This window comes from Monodelphis domestica, chromosome 1, assembly GCF_027887165.1.
Source record: "Monodelphis domestica isolate mMonDom1 chromosome 1, mMonDom1.pri, whole genome shotgun sequence".
NCBI lineage: Eukaryota > Metazoa > Chordata > Mammalia > Didelphimorphia > Didelphidae > Monodelphis > Monodelphis domestica.
Window position 1 is genome coordinate 307,029,016 of NC_077227.1, and position 27,420 is coordinate 307,056,435.

Here is a 27,420-nt window from a genome sequence, read left to right on the forward strand (position 1 = left end):
AAGTGCCTACATTAGCACCAAATGGATATCTTAACATTAAGACAACATAGACCTTTCATATCCCAGGATATTAAGGAATTTAAAAGAGATGTTCCTAGTTACGAAGAAGCCAGGCATCAAGAGGAAAGAATGCTCCACTGACAAGGGTCCCACCTACACCATCATAGGGGAAAGCTTTGGAACCTTTAGGTTCCAATACCCCCACTATATTTATTGAGCTGATGGAATGTATGCTCTTGGATTTTTTTCATTTTGTCCTTACTGAAGAGATGATCATAATTTTCTATTGGACAGTTTTGTAAATGTCCCATTGAATAAAGTCACTCCTATTTTTCAATGAATTAATCAACAAATATTTATTGAGATATAGTTAGTATTATTTCTGAGACAGATGGTAAGGGTTTTTAAAAAATGTATTCATTAGAGGTCTTCTTTGTGTTCAGCAGCTCTGGGTCAGGTATCATGATTATGGGGGATATAGAATCAATCAGCCAATTAACAAGCATTTATTAAGCATCTACCATATGCTTGGCCCTGGGGATACAAGGATGAAAGAGGAGCAATCTCTCTCCTAAAAAGTTTCACATTCTATTGGAGAAAACAACATGTACGTAAATCATATATGTATATGAAACATCTAAAAATAATGTGACAACTTGGGGGAGGGGAAGCACCAATAACTGAGGGGATCAGGCATTTGAGGTGAGTTCTGAAAGAAATTGGGGCTTCTAAAGTGGGAGAGGTAAAAGAGGATAATGGATGTCAGGTATTGGAGATAGTGGGCAAAGACACAGAGATGGGGATGAAATGCATTGTGGCAGGAACAGCAATTACCTGCACTATACGTATGTTTGAAGGATATATAGAGAAAGGCATCTGGACCTAGGTTGTGAAGTGTATAATTAGAATTTGAACCCCAGGACTCTCTCTCCCAGCATTCCATGGTCCTTCTCATGTTATATATGAATGTAGGGAAAATATAAGTTTTGTGTAGCTCTGCCCCTCGCTCTCTTTTTCCCCTGATCAAGCTGGAAAGGGGGCTTTATGCTAGGCAGAAGAATCTATACATGTGGGTTTACTTTTTGTTAAGTAGTTAGGTTTGAACTTCTATTTCTCTTAGTTTCTCTTCTTTCTACTTCAAGTGATTATTAATAAACTTTATAAAATATGATACTTGGAGTTACTGATATTAATTTAAATCTTACAAAGGATTTTGAATTCTTTGAAGAATTTTACCCTAACGATAATAGGGAGCCACTAATGTCTACTGAGAAGCAGAATAATATAGTCAAACCTGTGCTTTAGGAAAATTGCTTTGGCAGCTGCATGGAATGATTGGAAATGGGAGAGACTCGTGACAAGGAGGCTAATTAGGAAGTTATTACAATAGTCTAAATGAGAGGTAATATATTAATTCATCCATCCATCAGTTCTTTCACTTTTACAGTACAGGCTTTGCATGTTTGACTTTAGACAGATTAGTTCCTTTCTCTGGGTCTGTTTCCTCCTCTATAAAAATGAAGAGTTTAAACATAAGGAGGAATTCTTAATCATTCTTGTGTCATGAACCCCATCTCAGAATAAGGTTTTAAATGCACTATCAAAATACATAGGATTATAAAAGAAACCAATTATATCAAAATAGTTAAGATTATCAATATTAAAACAATAATATTAAAAGTCCTAAGTCCACAAACCGCATGAAATCTATCTGTAGACCCAAAAGGTCCCTGGAGCAGAGGGCTAAAAAACTTGAAATAGACAATCTCTAAGGTTCTTTGAGCTGGAACACAAATCTCCCAGAGATTAAATGATTTGCCTAAAGTCACCCTGGTAGTAAGTGCACAAACAGAATCTGAACCCAAGTCTTCTGACTCCAAATCTGACATTCTTTCTATGGGATCATAGCATCTTTTGAATTTATTTCTGTGCTACCTGCAATTAAATATGATAAGTTATATATATACATGTATATATATAATTTATATATATTTAACTTGTTTGGATATATGGATATGTCATCTAGAGAAACAAGTTAATCTTGGAAAAACATGAAAAGGACTAAATGGAATTATGAAGAGTGAAATGAGCGGAGGCAAAAAAATGCAATAACAGAATGTTTGAAGAATGACTTGCATATGTTCACCTCAGAAGAACTGAAAAGTAGAAATAAGTAAGACATAGTTTTATATATAAATATATATATTTTTGTCAAATTATGTCTTCCCTAATGGGGAGAGGAGAGGAAGTGAAGGAGTTAACTGGATATTTAAATGTAATAAATAAATGCATATAAAAATAAAATAATGTAATAGACCAGAAGCAAGAATATGATTCAGGTTTCAATAGGACCCTTATTTTATGCATTATTGATTATAAAAAGAGGGATTTTATGCAACAGTAGAAATGGTTCAGAATCAAGTAAGGTTTTGAGGTTTTTAGCACTTGTTGCCTCTCTGATACCTAGGAAGGAGTAAAATAGGGAGGGGCCAGGGAGTGTTTTGGAACCTGTCCTCTCTGCATTGCACTGTTATGACCTACTGGGAAAAAAATGGAAAGATAGGGCCAAATTTGGCAATCAGAAAAAAAAAAGGGATATCTATATACAAACACCAAAATGCATTCCTAGTTAACATTTCAATTTAGACTAAGAGCACATTTGGGGGAGAAAGAGAGTTGTTGTAGGTAATGTGGAAGAGGCATGAAGAAAGAGAGAATTTGCAGGACAAGCCAGGCATTCAGACCAAGGTGAAGGACCTGTCTGTCAATCAAGGCGAAGATTCCAAAGGGAATGTTCCCAGAAGAGGGAGTTGAAGCTGGCCAGGGGGAGGAACTGATTCTCTCTCTTTGGGGTTTACTGACCAAGGGAGAAACCTCTTCTCTGGGGTTCCTGACCAAGAGAGACTGGCTTTTCCTGACCTAGGTAGAGAGAGAGAGAGACCTTTTGACAGAGTCTGGACTTGAATTACTCAAGCAGAGATTATCTGACTGAAGAAGAAAGAAGATTTAACTGCTGTCCTCCATCTCTCTGGCTGTCTCTGTGTCACAGCTGTGACAAGACTGACATTTCCCAAAACCCTCATAACACTCCTAATTCTCCTTAGAGATTAGGGACACCCTCATCCCTCTCACCTTCAATTTCCATCCTGTCCTATCTTTCCCAATAAACCTCCTTACTTGAGAAAGAGAACAAGAGCATCATCTCTAAATCTCACAGTTCACCTTTGAGTTATATAGAAAGGTGACTGACTAAGACTGGGGGAGGGGAAAGGGTGGCAGGAGGGCTTTGGGTGGAATACTGGGAGATGAAGGGTAGAGGGTAGGAAATACTTGATTTAGTAGCCAGTAGTGATCAATAGGCAGCTCCAGAGTAATCCCCTCTAGCAGGATCTCTCATTATCTCTCATCTATCTCCATTATAATTAGGCAGCCTCAGGGTTCCCCTAGTACTTCTCTAGTCTGTCAGAGTATCCAATTACCACAACCAGAAATAACAGTTCCATACAAATTATTATTCTTTATTACAGTAATGAACTGAGCATAGGAGCCCCCAAAAGTATAAGTATGGTCAACAAATGCTAAAGTTATCATTCTTGAAAAGTCCAGTTGTCCCATTATATTTCCCATTGGGGCATTTGAGATATGTTCTCTACTCTAGAAGTAGGGCAATTTCCCCTCAAGCTTACTGATTTAGTCAGCAAGCATTTATTAAACACCCAGTATGTTATGTATTATGCCAAGCACTTGGGTTTTAAAAGGCAAAAAAGCTAAACAAACAAACAAACAAACAAAAAACCCATTCCCTCTTCTCAAGGAACTACTGGTCCAGTTTGCAAAACCCCAATTTATATCAGAAAACTGTTATAAAGATTTAACAGTAGACAATTTAACATTGTTAAACAGCTACAGAAATTATTAGATGAATTTTCCTTGGTTTCAGCAAAATCAATTCAGATTGTAATACCCACTATGACTAAAACTGTTTAAACCCTCCTTTGGGGCACACAAGCACAGACCCACCCACCCACCCACATGTGCATACACCCACACAACAGCGAAGTTGTTTCTGTCCAAGACCATGATGATTTAGCCCCTTTTGTGACAAAAGTGAAAGCTCTCCTGCTATGTGCACAGTGACAGCTATTCCAGATGTGCAAGAAGTTCAGGATGACCAGCTGTTTTGTGCACCTCTGCCTTAGGGCATTTTGGATCCAAGCAAGACTGGCTGGAGTGAGTGAAGGTGAGGCTAAAAATTTTTTTCATTCTGACAGGGAAATGAATCAGTTTTGGGGAGGAAAAAAAATCTATCTTCCAGGCAAAGAGTTTTCAATTATGAACAACTTAGAATTTCCTTTCTCCCCCAATTGCTCTGGTCAGCTGGTTTTGGAGAATTACATTGCCTGCCTGGAATAACTCATGAGTCCTGCCTATGAGACCACATGCTCTTTTTATGTTTTAAATTAATTTTTTTAATTAAAATTTTTTTCTTCCTTTACTCCCAAAACTCCATTGAGAAAATAACAAAATCTTTTTAATAAATGGGCACAGCCACGGAAGACACATTTCCACAATGACCCTGTTCCAAAACATTCATTCTGCATTATAAATCTATCAATTCTCTGTCAGGGAGTGGGTAGCATATTTAATCCCTTATCATCTGGAGTTATGATTTGGTCATTACTTGGTTCTTGAGGATTTCAAAGTTGTTTGTATAGTGTTGTTATATAAATTATTCTCGCAGTGCCACTCACTTCATTCTTTACTATTTCATAGAAATCTTCCGAAGTTTCTCTGAAACCATCCCCTTCTCTACTCTTTATGACACAATAGTATTCCATTATATTCATATATTATAACTTTCCCCAGCCATTCCCCAATTAATGGGCATCCCCTTAGTTTTCAGTTCTTTGTTTTAACAAAAAAAAAAGCTGCTCTAAGTTTTTTTTGTACATTTGAGTTCTTTTCCTCTTTTTTGACCTCTTTGAGGTTTCTCTACATCATATTGCTAAATCAAGGGATATGGACAGCATAGTTCCAAATTGCTTTCCAGAATGACTGGACCAATTTACTTTTTCCCATAGTCTCTTCAGCACTTATCATTTTCCTTTTATGTTGACTTTGCCAATATCACAACTATGACTAGAACCTCAGAATTGCTTTAATTTGCATTTCTCTAAAAATTCATGATTTAGAGTACTTTTTCAGAGATTTATTAATAGCTTCATTTTCTTTCTTTTTTGCTGATTCATATTTTTGAACATTTATCAATAAGTGAATGGAATTATTCTTATAGATTTGTATGAGCTCCTTACATATCTTAGAAATGAGAGCATTATAAAAGAAACTTGCTGCAAAGCACTTTCCCTCTGTTACCTATTTCATCTTTAATTTTGGCTCCATTAGTTTTTACACACAATTACATTGTGTATAAAAACTTCTCAGATTTTATGTGAGCAGAATTGTACATTTTATCCTATATCCCTTGTTTGGTCATGAACTCTTCTCTTATCCAGAGGTTTGAAAAGTAAGTTCTTCCTTGCTTCTCTGCTTTGTTTATGATGTCTAGATCATCTATCTCTTTGGAGCTTATCTTAGTATATGTTGTGAGATGTTAATCTATATCTCATTTCTTCCAGACTTTTCCAGGTTTCCCTAGCTGCCCAGAGTTTTACTTGAACTAAATAGGAAGATAATGAGCTGGATCACCTTGAGGAAATTTCTAAACTCCTTCAATGACCCCAAGCTTCTCTAGAAAATAAAGACCCATGTTTTTAGTATCAAAATTTATTGAGAAAATATAGAAAGAAAAATTCAAACATTTCTCTTCTCAATACTTAGGAACAATTCTCTTGTCTGTGCCACTTCAGTCTCTGAGCAGAGAGGCATCACCCACTCAACAGCTGCTGTAATATATTTGCCCCATCATGTTACTTTGAGATGCTTCAGCATAGGTAATGGATGGCGATTCCCTTGCTTGTAGAACTCAACATCTTAGCTGTAGGATTAACCAACTTATGACTCAGTGCAATTTGCTCCTCTAGATTGTACTGGTAGATGAGTCTTGGCTGAAAACTTCAGTGTGGACTCGGGTTCATTAAAATTTGATGCTTTTAATGCTCTCAAGGTCTCAATCTAATTCATTCCATTTCCAAGCCCCATTTACCTAAAACAGGAAAAATAGAAACAATAAGGAAAGAAGTTATAGCAGGACCATGTGCTCGTGGCTTCATATCAACTCAAGTGGGAAGAGTAGAACGTTAGTATTATCTCACCTCACCTAGAGGCTTATTTAGTCCTTGCCTCCTCACTCTACCACAGCCAGGCACACAGGTAAATGAGAGAAATCCCTTTGGATGATTAGTGTCTTTGGAATGCACATCCATTTCTGAGCCAGTATTTTTTTTTACCATGCAGGAGGCATATAGGAAACAATTATGGGATAATTGTGCATGCTCTGAAATGGGGAACAAGGTCCTCTATTATGTGTAATCAGGTAATTACAGAAGCAAATTAATCAAGCTTCTTCATGTAATTTGATAAATCTGTATGGATGAGGTTTCCACTGGTTAGTTTATAAATATATCCATATACACACATATATATATGTAGATATATTCATATACATTTACATGGAGATAAAATATGTATACATATATGTTTCCATATACAGACCCACATATGTGTATACATAAATGAATTTACAAAACATTTTCATACCTATTATCTCATTTGATCTTCCAAATAGCCCCATAAGGGAAGCTGGGGCAGTTATTCTAAAAACCCCAGTTTATGAAAGAATATGTTGAAATTCAAAAAGGTTGTGACCTTTCCTACTCTAACCTTAACCTACAGCCACAGAGTCCCTCTGAGATTTGGAAAGGATCTCAAAAATGATCTAGTTCAGCTCCAGCCTCAATAAGTATTCCCCCTAGAAGTGTCTTTGCAAATGGTTACTCACCCTCTGCTAGAAGCTCTCTGCTAAGGGGGAGCACACTACTTCCTAACACAGATCATTCCACTTTTGTATGGCACTAGTTGTTAGAAAGTTTTATCTTACAATGAACCTAAATTAATGTCTGCAGCTTTCCCTCAGAACTCCTGGTTCTGCCCTCTGGAGCCAGAATAAGTCCAATCTTTTTTCCACCTAACATCTTTTCAAATAGTTGAAGACAACTATTCAATTTCACCTCAGTCCTCTCTTCTCTAGGCTAAACTTACCTAATTCCTTAAATAGATCTTCATTTCATCATTCTGGATAGCCTCTGGACCAGTGCTACAAAACACAAATAGAAACAGGGCCATGAAACCCATTTATAACTATTCCTTCAGGCCATATATTGACTTAGAAAACCACACATATTTATATATTCCTTTTTAATTACATCAATACACGGACCTTTGTCAGAGATTTTTGTTATAAAGATTTTCCCCCAATTTGTTGCTTCCCTTCTAATTTTGGTTGCATTGGTTTTGTTTGTACAAACCCTTTTTAATATAATAAAAAGTATTCATTTTATATTTTGTAGTGTTCTCTATCTCCTGCTTGGTCTTAATTTCCTTTCTTTCCCATAGATCTGACAGGCATTCTATTCTATGTGCACCTAATTTGTTTATGATTTCTCTCTTTATATTTAAGTCATTCACCCACTCTGAGTTAATCTTGGTATAAGATGTAAGATGTTGATTTAAGCCTTATTTTTCCCATACTGTTTTCCAATTCTCCCAGCTGTTTTTGTCAAATACTGGCTTCTTGTCCCCAAAACTTGGATCTTTGGGTTTATTGAACACTGTTTTGCTACTGTCATTTATCCCAAGTCTATTCCATTGAGACACCCTTCTATCTCTTAGCCAGTACCATATAGTTTTGATGACCATTGCTTTATAGTACAGTTTAAGAACTACTAGGCCTCAATCCTCCACATCTTTTTTTCATTACTTCCCTGGATATTCTTGATCTTTTGTTCTTCCAGATGAACTTTGTAATAATTTTTTCTAATTCTATAAAAAGGTGTTTGGCTAGTTTGATAGGTATAGCACTAAATAATTTAGGTAGGATTGTCATTTTTATATTAGCTTATCCTACCCTTGAGCAATTGATGTTTTTCCAATTGTTCAGATCTAGTTTTATTTGTATAAAGAATATTTTATAGTTATGTTCTTATAATTCCTGAATTTGTCTTGGCAAGTAGATTCCCAGGTATTTTATCTTTTCTAGAGTAATTTTAAATGGAGTTTCTCTTTCTAACTCTTGCTGCTGGGTTTTATTGGGAGCATATAGGAATGCTGATGATTTATGTGGGTTTATTTTGTACCCTGCAACCTTGCTAAAGTTGTTTTGTTTCTACTAGTTTTTAGTTGATTTTCTTGGATTTTTATGTATACCATCATGTCATCTGCAAAGAGTGATAGTTTAGTTTCCTCCCTGCCTACTTTGATCCTTCAATTTATTTTTCTTCTCTAATTGCTACAACTAGCATTTCTAGCACAATATTAAATAGTAGAGGTGATAATGGGCATCCTTGCTTCACTCCTGATCTTATTGGGAAGGCATCTAACTTATACCCTTTAGAGATGATGCTTACTGATGGTTTTAAATAAGTACTGTTTATTATTTTTGAAGAAAGGTCATTTTATTCCTATCTTTCCTAGTGTTTTTAATAGGAATGGGTGTTGTATTTTGTTAAAGACTTTTTCTGCATCTATCGAAATAATCATGTGATTTCTGTTGGTTTGGTTGTTGATTTAGTCACTTTTGTGAATGGTTTTCCTAATATTAAACCAGCCTTGCATTCCTGGTATAAATACCACCTGGTCATAGTGAATAATCCTTGTAATAACTTGTTGTAGTCTTTTATTTAATATTTTTGTATCTATGTTCATTAAGGATATTGATATATAACTTTGATTCTCTGTTTAGGTCTTCCTGGCCTGGGAATCTGTACCATATTTGTTTCATTAAAGGAATTTGGTAGAACTCCTTCTTTGCTTATTTTGTCAAATAGTTTGTATAGTATTGGGGTTAGTTGTTCTTTAAATGTTTGATGGAATTCCCTTGTGAATCTCTCTGTCCCTGGGGATTTTTTATTAAGGAGTTCTTTGATGGTTTGTTCAATTTCTTTTTCTGATATGGGATTTTTTAAGTATTCTATTTCTTCTTCTGTTAATCTAGGCAATTTATATTTTTGTAGATAATCATCCATATCACCTAGATTGTCATATTTATTGCCATATAATTGGGAAAAATAGTTCTTAATAATTACCTTAATTTCTTCTTCATTAGAGGTGAGATCACCCTTTTTATTCATGATACTGTTAATTTGGCTCTCTTCTTTCTTCTTCTTAATTAGATTAACCAATACTTTGTTTTTCCCCCCTCAAAATATCAGCTCCTAGTCTTATTTATTAATTCAATAGCTCTTTTACTTTCAATTTTATTAATTTCTTCTTTGATTTTTTTGGATTTTCATTTTGTTCTTTATCTGAGGGTTTTTAATTTTTTCTTTTTCTATTTTTTTTAGTTGCATGCTCAGTTTGTTAATCTTTTTCCCTGTTTTGTTAATATGGGCACTCAGGACTATAATTTTTCCTCTGAGTACTGCTTTTGCTGTATCCCAAGAATTTTGATATGTTGTTTCCTCATTGTCATTCTTTTCAATGTAATCATTGTTTCTGTGATCTGTTCTTTAATCAACAAGTTTTGGAGAATCAGATTATTTAATTTCCAATTAACTTTTTTTATACTTTTATGCATTTTTTGCAATGTTTTTATGCCCTAGTACATGGTCAGTCTTTGTGAATGTACCACATGATACTGAAAAGAAGGTGTATTTCTTTTTGTCCCTATTTGCTTTTCTCCATATATCTATTAACTCTATTTTTTTAAGATTTCATCCACATGTCTTACTTCTTATTTATTTTTTGGTTTGATTTATCTAGATCTGATAGAGGAAGGTTGAGGTCTCCGACTACTATAGTTTTACTATCTATTTCCCCTTCAGCTCCAATAGTTTCTCCTTTAAAAATCTGGATGCTATACCATTAATGCATATATGTTGGGTACTGATATTTCTTCATTGTCTATACTGTCTTTTATCAGGCTATAATTACCTTCCTTATCTCTTTTAATCAGATTTGTTTTTACTTTGAAAGATATTCACAATTGTGACTCCTGCATTCTTCTTTTTTTTTTAACCCTTACCTTCTGTCCTGGAATCAAACTAGGCTAATGAACTATTATTATTTTTTCATTGAAAATTTTTAATTAATTTAGAATTTTTTCCATTGTTAAATGATTCATGTTCTTTCCCTCCACCCCCACCCCTACCCTCACGTAGCCAACATGCAATTCCACTGGGTTTCACTTGTGTCATTGATCAAGACCTATTTCCGAATTATTGATAATTGCAATAGGGTGATTGTTTAGTCTACTTCCCCAGTTGTATCCCCACCAACCCATGTGATCAAGGAGTTGTTTGTCTTCTGTGTTTCTACTCCCACAGTTCTTTCTCTGAATGTGGATAGTGTTCTTTCTCATAAGTCCCTCCGAATTGTCCTGGATCATTGCATTACTGCTAGTAGAGAAGTCCATTACATTTGATTGTACCACAGTGTATCAGTCTCTGCGTATAATGTTTGCCTGGTTCTGCTCCTTTCACTCTGCATCAATTCCTGGAGGTCATTCCAGTTCACATGGAATTCCTCCAGATGAACTATTATTTGAAGCAAACATTTCCCCAGAGATAAAATGCTCTACTTAAGGGATCTTGTCAGTCTGAAACACCTAGACAGATAGCAATAGTATAGAAAACTGAAACCATTTGGCATTTAGCAAAATTACTGTTCTCTCCATCAAAAGGATTTGATTACTTTGCAATCCTTGAGGACTGGGATGGTTCTTGCTGTTGCTTTCCCCTCTGTTCCAGCCTCCCCCACAACTCTAGCATTGCCAGAGTTTATGACCCTTAGATATTCAGATATTCAGTCTGGGCATTTCTCAAAGACATGGATCCTACACCTAGAGCATCAAGGAGGATAATAAGTGTTCATTCCACCTCCACTGGAAGATCACCTAAGCTAGTCTATTCCAAACTGGGACAGTTCTAGTGATCAGACTGTTTTTTCCTTAGACTGAGGAGAAATCCATCCTTCTCTAATTTATACAAAGTGCTCCAAATTCTGCCCTCAAGTTCCAAATAAAACAAGCCCAATCACTTTTCTACCTGCCCAAATTTTGGAAGACAACTATTATGTAACCTCTAACTATGCTTTTAAACACTCATTGGTCCTTCAACTGATTCTTTTATGGAATGGTCTCTAGTCTTCTGACCATCCTGTTAGCCTTCCTTTGAATGTTTCCATTTTTTAGTGTTCATCCTCATATCTTTCTGGAGCTGAACACTAGACTCCAGATATGTTCTGACAAAGGCAAAGTAAAACAAAATTATTACCTCTATCCTTCTAGATATTTTATTTATAGAAAATAAACTTCAAGGGCAAGGACTATTTTTTTCTGTCTTTACATCTCCAGCATCTAGCACAATACCTGGCACATAATAGTAGGCTTGTTGATTGTTTTCTGATTGCATTTGTGAACAGTCCATCATCTTAAGGATAGCAGACAAACCAGAACTAATTTTTCTATTTAGCTTTCAATTGGCCTTATATGGTCGGTAAAGGGACTTTCTAGTGTCTCTTGACACTAGATATTATCCCTGTTCAAAGCATTGTGGCTAGCTAGGTAAGTGCCACAGATCTGCTCTTCAAGTCCTTTTTCCTCCTCTGAGCCTCAGTTTCCAAGTTCTAAAATGAGGTTGCTAGACCAGATGATTTCCAAGGACCTTTCCAGCTCAACCTAAAGAAAGCCTGGGCAAAAATCCAGAGGGAGGAGTGCTCCTCAGAAAGAGCTAGTTCTCTTTCTCATGTTGGCTCTGATAATAACATTGTTCTCTTAGATCTTTGTTTTTTCAATTTCCCTTTTTAATATCCTTTATATTGAAAAGTTTTTTCCTTATGTCAACACCAAATAATCTTAATTTCCATTCTCTTGGTCTTAGTTCCTGTGATGCTCAGTCTCAAAACAATCTCCTTTCCTCATCTTCCCCTTCCTCAAACTTTCTTCATATTTTCTTTGTAAATATTTCATATCTACCTACCACAAATAGGGATAGAAAAACACACTTGCCTCTTCAGTAAGAGAAACAGTCAGGCAGCCATCAGCTCTTAGGTCAACAGCTGCTCTCTTTGGGTCTCCTTTAGTCTCAGAGATTCAGATAAAAGGGTTATGATCCCAGGAGTTTTGTAATATAGAAAGGATGTAATGTTGTTTCTTCCAGTTATGAAGGTCAGCAGGGTTGAAAGAAAAGTTCTCCAGATTCAAGTCAAATAGATTGGGTTCTCATACTGCTTTGCATAAACCTTGGATAAGTCCATATTTCTTTAAACTACAATGTCTGACTTTGTCATGTAAAATGTACATAAAAATACATACCCTACCCCACGACTCACCTCCTAAGGAAGCTACAAGGATTAGATGGGATGAAGGATGAGAAATCCTATTAATGAGTAGGTAGCATGGTCACTAAGTGGCAGAGTGGATTGAACATGGGCCCTGAAGTTAGGAAGACATGAGTTTAAATCTGGCCACAGACATAGCTATGTGACCTTGGGCAAGTCACTTTGTTTGCCTCATTTTTCTAACCTGCAAAATGAGCTGGGATTAAAATCTGGTCTCAGACCTACCTTGGGCAAGTCATTTAACCCCAAATGCTTCTCTCTTATCACTATTCTGTCTTAGAACTGATAGTATTGATTCTAGAACAGAAGGGGAAAAAATTTTTTTTAAAGTGAGCTGGGGATGGAAATGGCAAACCATCACAGTATATTTGCCAAGAAAACTCCAAATGGGGTCACAAAGAGTCAGACACAACTGAAAATGATTGTGCAATAAAAAGTGCTTTATACAATTATCTCATTTGGTCTTTTCAACAAACCTGTGCTGTAGATGCCACAGATATTATAATCTCCACTTTACATATGGAGAAACCACCAGGCTACTGTTGGTGGCAAGATTTAAATTCTAGTTTTCATGTCTCGAATCTAGTACTCCATCTACTCTTTATATGACAGGCTGCCCCTTGGAAAGTACATCAGTCAGATCAAAGGCTCCTAGGTAGAATTTGGTCCCTGGTAGGAACACAGGGGCTCTTTGGTTTTTTAGAAAAACAACAAGTCCAATTCACCTGTCTTTTGTCTAGTGAACAGGAGAAGCCTAAATCTCTCCTCCCGTTTCCCATGATTAATTGTTCCCAGGGTACAGGCATTGGGAGCAGACATAAATTTATAACCAGCTTGTGACCCAACCTCCCATGTAGAGTTGATATTACCCTATACAGGAAGCAGACCTAGAGAAACACATTTTCCAAGAATTGAATAATAAAATTAAATAGAAAAAAGTAAATATAGTTTATAGACCAAGGGAGTTGGGAATAATCTCTATGAAACAGAAATTCCCCCAGTGGACAGAAGCTCTTCCCCTCCTGGATCCTCTCAAAGAGGACAGCCCTTGGTGGGCTGGGTGGATAGGGGAGAGTCAGAGAACTGTGAGGCTTCACCAGCATTTCTGGACTGCCAATTTTGTGTCATCACCTCAACAGGCAAAACCCAACAACTGCTGGCTGTGCTATAAATTGTGGGAGAAAAGTAAACACAGAGACACTGGAGAACAGAAACATGGAAAGGAGGTAGGAGGGTGCAAAGCTGCCAATTCTGGGCCAAGGGACCCTGCTCTATGATTTGCTGCTGTCTCATGGGCCTGTCAGTGGACAGATCCATCACCTACCCTCCTGGGGTCCTTCTTCTCTCTATAGTGAATTTGGATGTAATAACTCAACAAATGTTTCTTCTGCCCCTTTCATGCTGTTGGAGAATTTCTCAGCCTGGGTTCCTAGAGGACCAAGGGAGAATCTCATCCACCAGGTAGATCCACTGGATAGGAGTCAAATAATTTGAGGAAGCAAGACTGAAAAGAAAAAGATTTATCAGCATGCTAAGAAAGACAACTCACCAATAGCAGTTTCAGTTTTCTGATTTGAGTTTTATAATTTTTAAGACACACAACCAATCAGCAGTATTCTTCTGAAATTTAGGATAGATAAATCTTCCTTTCATAGGAGATGGAGGGATAGAAAGAATAGGATTTAGGCAAGAGGAAAAGGAGAGTTTCTGGGAGAATATTTGTCATGCGGTTGGAAAATGTGGTTATTGAAATGAAATATTCTGTGGTCAGGAGTAGGAAGTTTGGTCATTTTCAGTTGTGTCCAATTCCTTATGACTCTATTTGGAATTTTCTTCCTAGAAATGCTGTAGTGGGTTACCATTTTCTTCTCCAGCTCATTATACAGGTGAGGAAATTGAGGCAAACAAAGTGAAGTGACTTGCCCAGGTAAATGTAAATGTCTGGGGCATGATTTGTGATTCAGGAAAATGAGTCTTCCTGACACCAGGCTCAACACTCTATCCACTATACCTCCTACCTGTCAGGGCAGCAGATCAAGGGTGAGAAAGAAGTCACAAAACACTTTTACAATTTTTAAAAAGAGCATGGTAGTGGTAACAAAGCTAAAGGTATCTCTTATCCGAGTACAACAAATAGTTTTTATAACGACAGGACCATGTACTTTACCCTATCTGTACGTAGTTTTTAATATTTTATTTTACCTTCAGTACTCAGCACAGCGAAATTGCCACTTTGTGGGAGTGAGTGAGGAAGGGGAGACATATTCCTACAGCGGGAGCTCCAATTTGGTTGACAAGGTAGTACTTAAATATGAGGATGGGAACTATACAAGCCAACACTTGAATTAAGTGGAATAGATATTCATACAGTAAATGCTTTAAGGTGTTCTGAATGTGGAACTTTAGCAATTTGCTCTTCCCTTTTTGCAGCATTTCATACTGTTGACCATCTCTTTCCTTTTGGATGTATTCCAATCTGCATTACTGTGGTGATGCTGTCAAAATTTTCCTCCTACTTGTTTGACCAATACCTTTATGTCTCCTTTGCCAAATATTCATCTATATCCAGCCCCCTTTGTACAGTTATACCCTAGAGCTCCATGTTTGACTTTCTTGTTTTGTTTCTCTACATTCTATCTCTTAGTGATCTCATGATTCCATGGGTTCAACTCTCATCTCTATGTAGATAACCCCCAAACCTATATATTATGCTCTTGTTTCTCTCCTTTGTGTACACAATAACCATCCAATTCATCAGCTCTTGCCTAGCTTACTGCAATAGCTTCATCCAGCCTCTTGCCTCCCTTCTCTCACATCCTCCATTTCTGTGCCAAATTAATAATCTTAAATCAAGTTAAAAACTCCTCAGTTTGCTTGATTAAAACACGTCACAATCTGACTCTAGCCTGTCTTCCAAGATGATTACACATCGCTCATCCTCATAACCCATGATCTAGCTATATAGAGAATCACAGATCCAGTCTAAAAAAAATCCTGGAAAGGTAACTTGACTCCAGGTCGTGGACATAAATTTCTCTTTTAGTGTTTTTTTTTAATTAGAGGTTAATAGGGAGACAGAGCTTATTGAGCATTGAAGTTCCTTCTAGCTTTATATCTATTGCCCTAAGAGAATGAAAATGTTCATTAAATTATAAAGTACCCAAACTGATATAAATTACCACTTAAGAGGAAGTTGTTAGTTTTCTAGCATTACTTGCTAAATTGGGATGGGGGAATGGGAGAGAGGGGAAACAGGGAAAGCAATTCTTGATCAAAGAAATAATTCCTCACTCCTTCCGTGTTAAGAAAAGAGAGGTATCTTTACCTTTTCCCTCTAGCATGGCATTCTTTCACTAGACTTTTCCTTGTAGAACGACAACAATCCTATAATATAAATGGAATTATGGAACTCTTGGATTTAGTGATGCTGCCATCTGGTGGAGATTAAGATGATTGACCCAGGCTGGCATTGGATGGGAAGGGACGGAAGGCTCAACAGAAGCTCTCCCCAGAGGGTCCATGCTACCCCTTACTTTCTTTTTTAAAGTTCAGTAGATCAGAGCTCTGGGGCTAATAGGAAACTTGGAGTCCAGTTAGTCCACCCCACCCTACTAATTTTACAGATCAGGAAGCTGAGATCCCAAAAATTGCCTGAGTTTTATTATGAACTTTTTTAAAATTTTTATAAACTTTTTTTTCTGATAGCGTTATTTCTGAATATGCCAGTCCCTGCTCCCAACATACACACAGGGAATCTTCTCTTTTTTGTTTTTTAAAGACAAAAACAGTTAAACAGAACCAAGGAGTACTTCATATAATCTGACACAACAAGCAGCATCCTATATACCCAGTCCCTCACCTCTTCATTAAAATGAAGAAGATATATTTCTTCATTTCTTTTAAGAATAAAGATTAGCTTTTAGAATTACTCAGAATTCAACTTAATTATGTTACTTATGCCTTTTGTTTTAATGTAAGCATGGCTTAGTTGATTGACAGTTGGCTTTTGTCAGGAAGACCTGAATTTAAGTCCTGCCTCTGTCTTGTACTGTCCAGATGACCCTGGAAAAATAATTGAATGTCACAAAACTCTTTCCCCACACACTCCAACCAAATAGTTCCCTAAGATTGCATAAAATTGATGTTCTGGTTTGGTAAAGGAAGTTTCATCATCACTGGTTGCCAACATCAGTGAAAACAATAGGCCTAAAACAAAAATATTAGTGGCAGGCCTTTTTTTAGACCATTGACCTCCTTTGAATCAGTTGTCCATATCTGGAGCACTAACTGCTGTCTTATCTCAAATCTTCATTGATTTATTTTTATTGGCCACAGACCTATAAACAGCTTATATATTTTTTATTTTTATAAATGTATTTACCTAATTAATTTAGAATATTTTTCCATGGTTCCATGATTCATATTCTTTCCCTCCCCTCCTCTTTCCACCCTCCCAGAGCCAACGAGAAATTCCACTGGTCATTGATCAAGACCTATTTCCATATTATTAATATTTGCAATAGAGTGATCATTTAATGTCATCATGCCAAATCATATCCCTATCGACCCTTGTGATTGAGTAGTTGTTTTTCTTCTATGTTTCTATTCCCACAGTTCTTCTTGTGACTGTATTTAGCATTCTTTCTCATAAGTCCCTCAGAATTGTCCTGGATCATTGCATTGCTGCTAGTAGAGAAGTCCATTATATTCAATTGTGCCACAGTGTATACTGTGTACAATGTTCTCCTGGTTCTTCTCCTCTCACTCTGCATCACTTCCTGGAGGTTGTTCGAGTTCACTTGGAATTCCTCCAGTTCATTATTCCCTTTAGCACAATTCCATCAACAACATATACCACAATTTATTCAGCCATTCCCCAGTTGAAGGGCATCCCCTCATTTTCCAATTTTTTGGTAACACAAAGAGCTAAGCTATAATTATTTTGTACAAGAATTTTTCCTTATTATCTCTTTGGGGTACAAACCCAGCAGTGATATGACTGAATCAAAGGGCAGGCATTCTTTTAAAGTCCTTTGGGCATAGTTCCAAATTGCCTTCCAGAATGGTTGGATCAATTCACAACTCAACTATTAGTGCCCCAATTTTGCCATATTCCCTCCAACATTTATTACTTCCTTTGCTGTCATATTAGCCAATCTGCTAAGTGTGAGATGGTATCTCAGAGTTGTTTTGATTTGAATTTCTCTAATCATTAGAGATTTAGAACACGTTTTCATGTGCTTGCTGATAGTTTTGATTTCTTTATCTGAAAATTGCCTATTCATGTCTGTTGCCCATTTATCAATTAGGTTCGAGTTTTTTGTACAATTGATTTAGCTCCTTATAAATTTGAGAAATTAGAACTTTGTCAGAGGCTTTTGTTAGATTCCCCCCGCCCCCAATTTGTTGGTTCCCTTCTAATTTTGGTTGCATTGGTTTTGTTTGTACAAACCCTTTTTAATTTAATGTAATAAAAATTATTCATTTTATATTTTGTAATATTCTCTATCTCTTTTTTAGTCTTAAATTCTTTCTGCTTCCATAGATCTGACAGGTATACTATTCTATGTTCACCTAATTTACTTATAGTTTCCTTCTTTATATTTAAGTCATTTACCCATTCTGAATTTATCTTGGTGTAGGGTGTAAGATGTTGATCTAAACCTAATCTTTCCCATACTATTTTCCAATTTTCCCAGCAGTTTTTTTTTTGTCAAAAAGAGGGTTCTTGTCCAAAAATCTACAGTATTTTGCTGAGGACATTTGTCCCAAGTCAATTCCATTGATCCTCCCTTCTGTCTCTTAGCAAGTACCATATTGTTTTGATAACCACTGCTTTATAGTACAGTTTATGATCTGGTACTGCTAGGCCCCCATCCACATTTTTTTTTCATTAGTTCCCTTGATATTATAAGATAGGAGATATAGTCCACTTTGAGCAGAGAATAGTCTCTGACAGAGACTAGTTGAAGAGAGAGTGGGGGAGGAGCAAGAAGAAAAAACTGAAGATTCCAGGAGAGAATCAGAAGCTTGGAGGTCCAACTGGCCACTCACTTCCAGCTGGGAGCCTGAGGAAGAAGGTAAATCTCCTAAGCTGGGAAGAAGCCTGTCTCTCTGGAGAAAAACAGTCTCTTTCTGAACCCCTGAATGTCTTTCACTCAAATCTCAATAACAGCAAAGCCATCAGTGGATATTGTAGACTGGGACTTTGAAGAAAGTCGTCCACAGAGATCCCTTTCAAGGATCTCCCTCTCTGTATCTCTCCCCCTTGCCTGTCCCTGGACTCCTACATTCAAGCTAGCTAGCTAGAAGTAGGGACCAACAGGCAGTTGGCAAGAAGAGGGACCAACACTGAGAAGCCTTGAACCCCAGACTTTGGTGGGCCAATTTCATATCTCTTCCCCAAAATGGAGGTAAACCTCTGGATCCCAGTGATCTAAGACAGCCAGACCCCAGGAACAAACATCCCTCCTTGGCAATGGAGTAGCCCAAAGATCCTGAAGGAAACTGATAGTTGGCTTCCCTGAGGAAAACAGAGGCATAAGAATTCATCTTGTCTTTCAAGAACAGATTGGACCTTAAGTGGGGCATTGTGTCATCTAACTGAGGTTTTCTCCTCTAGTCTCGTCCTCCATTTCGCTGAAATAGTCTCTGAGGAGACATACTTCCTCTCTCATAGGACTTAGCTATCTCCCCACAGAAGGAAGGGAGGGGAAGAACAATCTCTTCATCCTCTCAACCCTCACAACCCTACTCCTTCTTCCTTTCCCTCTGTCATCCTTATTCCTCCCTTATGATCCCCACATTACAATATTCTTGATCTTTTGATTTTCCAAATGAACTTTGTTATAATTATTTCTAATTCAATAAAGAAAGTTTCTTGGTAGTTTGATAGCTATGGCCCTAAATAAGTAAATTAATTTAGGTAGGATTGTAATTTTTATTATATTAGCTCATCCTATTCAGGAGCAATTAATATTTTCACAATTATGTAGATCTAGTTTTAATTGTGTGAAAAGTGTTTTGTAATTGTGTTCATATAGTTCCTGTGTTTGTCTTTGCAAAATAAGTCCTAAATATTTTATACTGTCTAAGGTGATTTTGAATGGGATTTCTCTTTCTAACTCTTGCTGTTGAGTTGTATTGGAAATATATAGAAATGCTGATGATTTATGTGGGTTTATTTTGTATTCTACAACTTTATAATGTTATTTCCACTAGTCTTTTAGTTGATTCTCTAGGATTCTTTAAGTAGACCATCATATCATCTGCAAAAAGTCTCCTCATTACCTACTTTAATTACTTCAATTTCTTTTTCTTCTCTAATTGCGACTGCTAGAATTTCTAGTACAATGTTAAATAATAGAGGTGATAATGGATCCTTGTATCACTCCTGATCTTATTGGGGAATGCTTCCAATTTATCCCCATTGTAGATGATGCTTGCTGATTGTTTTAAATATATACTCTTTATTATTTTTAGGAAATGCCCTTCTATTCCTATACATTGTAGTGTTTTCAATAGGAATGAGTGTTGTATTTTGTCAAAGGCTTTTTCTGCATCTATTGAGATAATCAAGTGATTTTTGTTGGTTTGCTTGTTGATATGGTCAATTATGTGGATGGTTTCCCTAATATTGAACCATCCTTGCATTCCTGGCATAAAACCCACCTAATCACAATGAATAAGCCTCGTGATCACTTGCTGGAGTCTTTTTGCTAGTATTTTATTTAAGATTTTTGCATCTGTATTCATTAAAGAGATTGATCTGTAGTTTTCTTTCTCTTGTTCTACCTGGCTTTGGGATCAATACCATATTTGTGTCATAAAAGAAATTTGATAGAGCTCCTTCTTTGCTTATGTGACAGAGGCTGGCACTAGAGAAAAAGTGCCAGACTGAAGAGTATATGAAATTGATCACCTTGATGGGGGAGGGGCCCCAGGAGGGAATCTGGAGGAGGAGAGACTCTGGCTTGAAGAACAGTGAGGGTCTCTCCATCTTGAGATGTCTAAGAGAGAAGGTGGATAACGACTTTCTCCTGTGGGTTACCCATTTTTCCTGCTGGTGACTGGAAATCTTTCCCCCCAATTGAAGGGACTTTCTGAAGAGAAACCTGAGCATACTTTACCTCAGCTCCTGTTGCCCATGGGTGAGTCAACCTGACTTTCTCTCAGGGGGCTCAGGCTGCCAAGGCCTGAGTTCCCCCCAAACTTGAGGAGGGAGCAGAAAGGGACCCCCTTTCCTCACTTTTCTTTTCCCATTCTTCCCTGCCTGTTATTCCTTTTGTATTACCTGATTGAGTTAATATTAAAGTTATCTGTCTCCCAAGATGAATGTGAGTGAACGGATCAAGGGGAGACCTTTTGGTCTCAAGTAGTGGAGGAGGGACAAGAGTGAATCGGGGAGATCAGATTTAGCTAAGGGGGGGAAGGCAGAAGGGAGAAAATTTTCAAACCCCCTCTCCTCTCTCTGAGCCAATCTGTTACATCTGCTGTCTCCCCTGAACCCCACTTTGTGGGAAGGGAGGGTTCTCCTCTCCTTCCCCTCCTCCATACCTCAGGATCCAAGCCTTCCCTGGGGTACAGCCCTTCCTTCTTTTTTATTTTTTTTAAAACACTTATTATGTCAAATAGTTTGTATAATATTGGGATTAGTTGTTCTTTGAGTGTTTGATAGAATTCACTTGTGAATCCATCTGGTCCTGGGGATTTTTTCTTAGGGAATTCTTTGATGGCTTGTTTAATTTCTTTTTCTGAGATGGGATTAAGTGTTCTATTTCCTCTTTTGTTAAATCTAGGCAATTTATATTTTGATAAATATTCACCCATTTCACCTAGATTGTCATATTTTTTGCCTTATAATTGGGCAAAATAGTTCTTAATAATTGCCTTAATTTCTTCATCATTATAGGTGAAGTTGCCCTTTTCTTCTTTGATACTTTTGATTTGATTTTCTTATTTTTTAATTAGATGAACCAGTAGTTTATCCATTTTATTTCAGCCATTTCAGACAGGCGATCAATAAAGGAAGCCGGATGTTCTCCTGTATTTTGCACCAATCTGTCAAATCTTGCCCATGCATTTGGTTTAGAACAACATAGCTTAATGGCTTGAAGCAAGTCTTCCGACATTTCCTTAGGCAGGTCATGCTGGTGGGTCTTCCCTTTGCTCCTCTGTGAGCCAACTTGTCAGGTTGTTTTCTGACCTAGTCTTTTCAATGAATTGGCGATGCTCATGGGGGCTAAAAATTTCTGCCAAAAGAAAGTCCATATCTTGAAAATCTGGTTCAAAAATTCAGAAAGCATGTTTAAGTTCCTTCTGAGTCTTATAGGGCTGGTCGATAAATTTTGGGACCCTTTTCTTCAGGGAATCTAACTCCTGGATAGTGAATTGTCTATGAACCTTTGAATGTAACACACCAGCTATACTTGATATGTTGGTAATATCTTTGAGTGGAAAAATTTTCTCAGGTTCCCTATTTGCCTTAGTGTCCTTATCACTGCATGCCTTTCCAATATCTCTTTTCCCTGTGCGTTACTTTGCTTTCTTTGCCTTTCTGTCTTTCCCTTTGGGTGCACTATCTGGCTGACCATTTCCCTTATCCTTAATCTGGTCTAGCCCTTTTGCCTTGAGGAATTCTTCAAACATGTTCTTTACTACTGCCTCTAGGTTTGTATCCTCTACCATTATCTGTGCTGTCTGGGAATCACAAATCTGTAGATATTCTTTAAGAAAAGTCAATGTTTGTATAGCAGCCATGGAAATAATATAGATTTGTTGTTTTAGGGATTGTAAAATTCGGTCAGTCTGGGTGCCAAATTGTAATAGATAATAGCAAGGGAACTATATTTTGTAGTTAATTGATAACTAGCAGATCGGGCAGTTATCTTCTTTTTTTTGCCTTCCTTCCATTTCCCCCCTCTTTCAGCCTCCTTCTTCTATAGCCTATTCAGCTTCCCCTCCCCCTTTTCTTCCTCTTCTTTCTAAATCACTCAGGGTGAGCTATGATGTTTCAAATGAAAATACTTTTTCTCTTCTTTAACTTAGGTAAGGGGTTTGTTTGGGGAACACAGGAAAAGATAGAGAATGAAGGTAAGAGGACTGAGGATTTCCCTAACTGTACAGTAAGTCTTAGGTTGGAGGATATTGGGATAGAGTTCAAACTGAGAGGAATGATTGATAGGTCTGGCAGTTCAGTCACTATCATAAACAGAGTAAGTCAGAGAGATAGTTGGACTATTGTCCTTATTTCTTCTGCCTTCAAAGTCACCAGGCCACCTCCACTTAGATTCTCCAAAGTCCAAGAGAGAAATCAGCTTCTTCCTTCCTTGATACAAGGCAACTAGAATCCACAGTTGTTCTGTCTCCAAACTGCCTTTCCCAGTAACATTCCAAATCAGAATACACTCATTGACTGACAGGTCTTCACTCAGGTGTTTCCTGTCTTACTGCATGCCTTTCCAATATCTCTTTTCCACAGTACCAGCTTCTAGTCTTATTTATTAGTTAAATACTTCTTTTACTTCCAATTTTATTAATTTCTCCTTTTATTTTTTTGGATTTCCAATTTGGTTTTTATCTGGGGATTTTTAATTTGTTCTTTCTAGTTTTTTAAGTTCCATGCCCTATTCATTGACCTTTTCCTCTTTAATTTGCTGATATATGCACTCAGGGAAAAAATTTCCCCTGAGTACTGCTTTGGCTGCATCTCATGGATTTTGATATGTTGTTTCCTCATTGTCATTCTCTTCAGTGAAATCATTAATTGTTTCTATGATCTGTTCTTTAGCCAAACAATTTTGGAGAATCATATTATTTAATTTACAAATAATTTTTTATTTGCCTCTCCATGTACCCTTACTAATTATATTTTTATTACATTATGACCTGAAAAAGTTGCATTTATTATTTATACCTTTCTGCATTTGTTTGCAATTTTTTTGCCCTAGTACATGGCCAGTCTTTGTGAATGTACTATGTGAACTGAAAAGAAGGTGTATTCCTTTTTGTCCCTATTTACTTTACTCCACATATCTATTAACTCTAATTTTTCCAAGATTTCATCCACATATCTTACTTCTTTCTTATTTAATTTTTTGGGGGTTTTTGGTTTATCTAGATCTGATAGAGGAAGGTTGAGGTCTCCAACTACTATAGTTTTACTATCTATTTCCCCTTCAGTTCCAATATAGTTTTTCCTTAAAAAATTTGAATGCTATACCATTTGGTGCATACATGTTGAGTACTGATACTTCTTCACTGTCTATACTGCCCTTTATCTCAAATATTTAATCAGTTTACTAGTTCTATTGATTCTAATCTTAAAACATTCCTTGACTCTCACTACCCTAATAAATGTATCCATTATTACTCATCTTCACTTTGGCAATATTGTCCTAACAATTTTCCTGTCTTCATTCTTTGCTGTTGTTACTCTGGTCTTCTTGTTACTGCTGGATTTATCTCCAACATTTGGTCATAGAATTCTTCTGCTCGAAACACTGCCATTCTATCTGGTACCATCTAAATTCTCCCAACTAGGGCAGCTAAGTGGCCCAGTGGCTCAGTGATAGAAGGATGGGTCTGGAAGACTCTTCTTCCTAAGTTCAAATCTGGCCTCAGACACTAGTTGTGTGACCCTGGGTAAGTTACTTAATCCTGTTTGCCTTTCACAGATGAATGACATGTCATCATGGTCTCTTCCAAAAGTAGCTTCTTACATGCTTTGGGAACAAGAATTCGCTATTTGACAAAAACTGCTGGGAAAATTGGAAAACAGCATAGGAAAAATTTAGTTTAGACCAACATCTTATACCCTATACCAAGATAAATTCAAAATGGGTAAATGATTTAAATATAAAGAGTGAAATCATAAATAAATTAATATAGAATAGTATACCTTCCAGATCTGTGGGAAACAAAGGGATTTAAAACCAAGCAAGAGATAGAGAATATTGAAAAATGAAAAATCAATGACTTTGATTATATCAAATTAAAAAGGCTTTGAACAAACAAAACAAATGCAACCAAAATTAGAAGGAAAACAACAAACTGGCAGAACATTTTTATAACAAAACTCTCTGACAAAGGTTTAATTTCCCAAATACATAAGGAACTAAGTCACATTCACAAAAAATCAATCCATTCCTCAATCAACAAATGGTCAAGGAACATGAATAGGCAGTTTTCACACCATGAAATCAAAATAGTCAATAAGCACATGTAAAAAGTATTCTAAACCCCTCCTGATTAGAGAAATGCAAATTAAAACAATTCTGAGGTATCACCTTACATCTAGCAGACTGGCCAATATGGCAACAAAGGAAAGTGATAAATGTTGGAGGGGATGAGGCAAAATTGGGACATGAATACCCTGCTGGTAGAGTTGTAAATTGGTTCAACCATCCTGGAGGGCAATTTGGAACTTTAAAAGGACTTTAAAAGAATGCCTACCCTTTGACCCAGCCATAGCACTTCTGGGTTTGTACCTCAAGGAGATAAGAAAAAAGACTTGTACAAAAAAAATTATAGCCACACTGTGGTGGCAAAAAATTGGAAAATGAGGGAGTGTCCATCAATTGGGGAATGGCTGAACAAATTGTGGTATATGTTGGTGATGGAATATTATTGTGTGGAAAGGAATAAATAACTCTAGGAATTCCATGTGAACTGGAATGACCTCCTCCAGGATTGATGTAGAGTGAAAGGAGCAGAATCAAGAAAGCATTGTACACAGAGACGAATACATTATCTCACAATTAAATGTTTTCTTTTCTACTGGTGGCAATTCAATGAATGACCCAAGATAATTCAGGGGAACTTAGGAGAAAGAATGCTGTCCACATCTAGAGAAAGAACTGTGGAAACAGAAATGCAGGAAAAAAAATATGTGATTGATTATGTAGTGCAACAGGGATATGATTGGGGTTTTGATGTTAAAGGATTGTTCTACTTGCAGATATGAACAACATGGAAATAGGTTTTGAACAATGATACATGTATAACCCCTGTGGAACTACTTGTCAGATTTTGGAGGGGAGAAGAAAGAGTGGGGGGAGGGGATAATGAATCATGAAACCATGGAAAAATATTCTAAATAAAAAAGGAAAATAAGTTAACTTTTCCAAAGGACCTTTACTAACCACCTCCTTCCTTCCCTTTAATAGCCTGATGACCACTGCACCTGAGATCCTGGTTGTATGTTTCTCCTTGTCTATGTTCTTCTCTTCCCCTTACCCATACATCTTTTCCCAGGCATTTAATTTTAGTTTGGGTTGAATTAAAGCATTCATAATAAAGCTTTATTACTTTATACAATATTTATCTGATTCATTTATGAAATTTGCTCTATCCCCTAATTGCTATTGAGAACTGGGATGACATCCTATTCCAAAGAAAGGATGTAGTTGAAATACCTAGGAGATAATGGAGTGATGGAAAGTCTTAGGAGTCAAGAGTTCCAGTCCCAGCTACCATTTTGTTCCCACTTTGTATCAACATTTTCCTGTGTTGGACCTCATCTATAAGTGAAAAGCAGTGATGATCTCCATGATTCCCTCCAGTTCTGATATCCTAGGACTCTAAGACATCCCATAAGTGGGGGAATGGAAAGGCAGGGGAAGGAAGAGCCACTAATACCCCTTCAAAATTCTAAGAAATATTGGCTGTCTCTGGCTAATCATAAAGTTAATGGAATGCTTACAGCAAGTATTTATATGCAATGAAGACACTATTAAGGATCTGAGGGCCAGGTCAATGGAGACTACATTATCGTCTCCTCCAAACCCCTGGTTGTTTCATTCCCCTCCACCTGTTCTTTCAATACTCTATCCTTCTTCATGTCTGTCTTATCCCAATGGAATAATTGATTAAAAACACTTGAAAACCAACCTGTTCCTGGTTATCTTTTTTTTTCAACTCTCATCTCTTTTCTTTTACTGAAAGTGCCAGCATCCTTCCAGGAACCTAGGTGTGTTTGTGTACACTGAGGAGATGGTACTAACTATAGCAGGAGATTCAAATTAGGGAGGAATATGGAATCATATAACAGATTTAAAACAGGCTAGAAAGGTAAGTTGGGCAGCTAGGTAGAACACTATGCTTTGAATCAGGAAGATTCATTTTTATGAGTTCAAATCTGGTCTGAAATATTTAATAGCTACGTGACCCTCAAATCATTTAACCCTATTTACTTCAGTTCCTTATCTTTAAAACGAGTTGGAGAAGGAAATGGCAAATCCCTCTAAATCTATGCCAAGAAAATCCCAAAATGGGATCCTGAAGAGTTGGACACAACTGAAACTACTGAACAACAATGGAAAGTTAGATTGAGGTCAGATTATGGAAGTGTTTGCATGCTATGCTAAGTCTGAATTTGATTCAGCATTAATTTGTGATGCTAACTCATTACTAACAAATTAGGTACTTAACTGCTCCATACCTGTTTAGTATTAATATTAAAAGAATAGCTACATTTATATAGTGTTTTAAGATTTGCAAAGCACTTTAAATATATTACATTTGATCCTGACAATAATCCTGAGAGATAGTACTATTAACACCCCCATTTTATAGATGAGGAAACTAAGACTGGGTGGTTAAGTGGTTTCCCTGGGGCCACAAAGCTAGTAAGTATCTAAGATAGGATTTAAACTCAGGTCTTCCCGAGTCCAAATTCAGTGCTCTAGTTATTTTAACTGCCAACAAGGTTAATCTATTGAAAGGCAACAAAAAATCCTGCTTGTTTGTGAAGATCAAAAGTTCTGATAGTCAGTGGAATAAGAATAATAAAGAAAAAGTCATGGAAGAGAGTATTCCCAGACCATCTTGGAACAACTAGGATCCCAGCATCCTCAGAAGAGGTGGCAAAAGCAAAGGGGCTCAGGAGCAGTATGATAGGCTGGATGA

The 27,420-nt window shown here is 36.9% G+C and overlaps 1 protein-coding gene across 5 annotated transcripts in view; it reads left to right on the forward strand.

The window, feature by feature from the left end:
• TIFAB (TIFA inhibitor) overlaps positions 1-27,420 on the forward strand; it is a 126,627-nt gene that overhangs the window by 80,392 nt on the left and 18,815 nt on the right. The window lies entirely within an intron of this gene.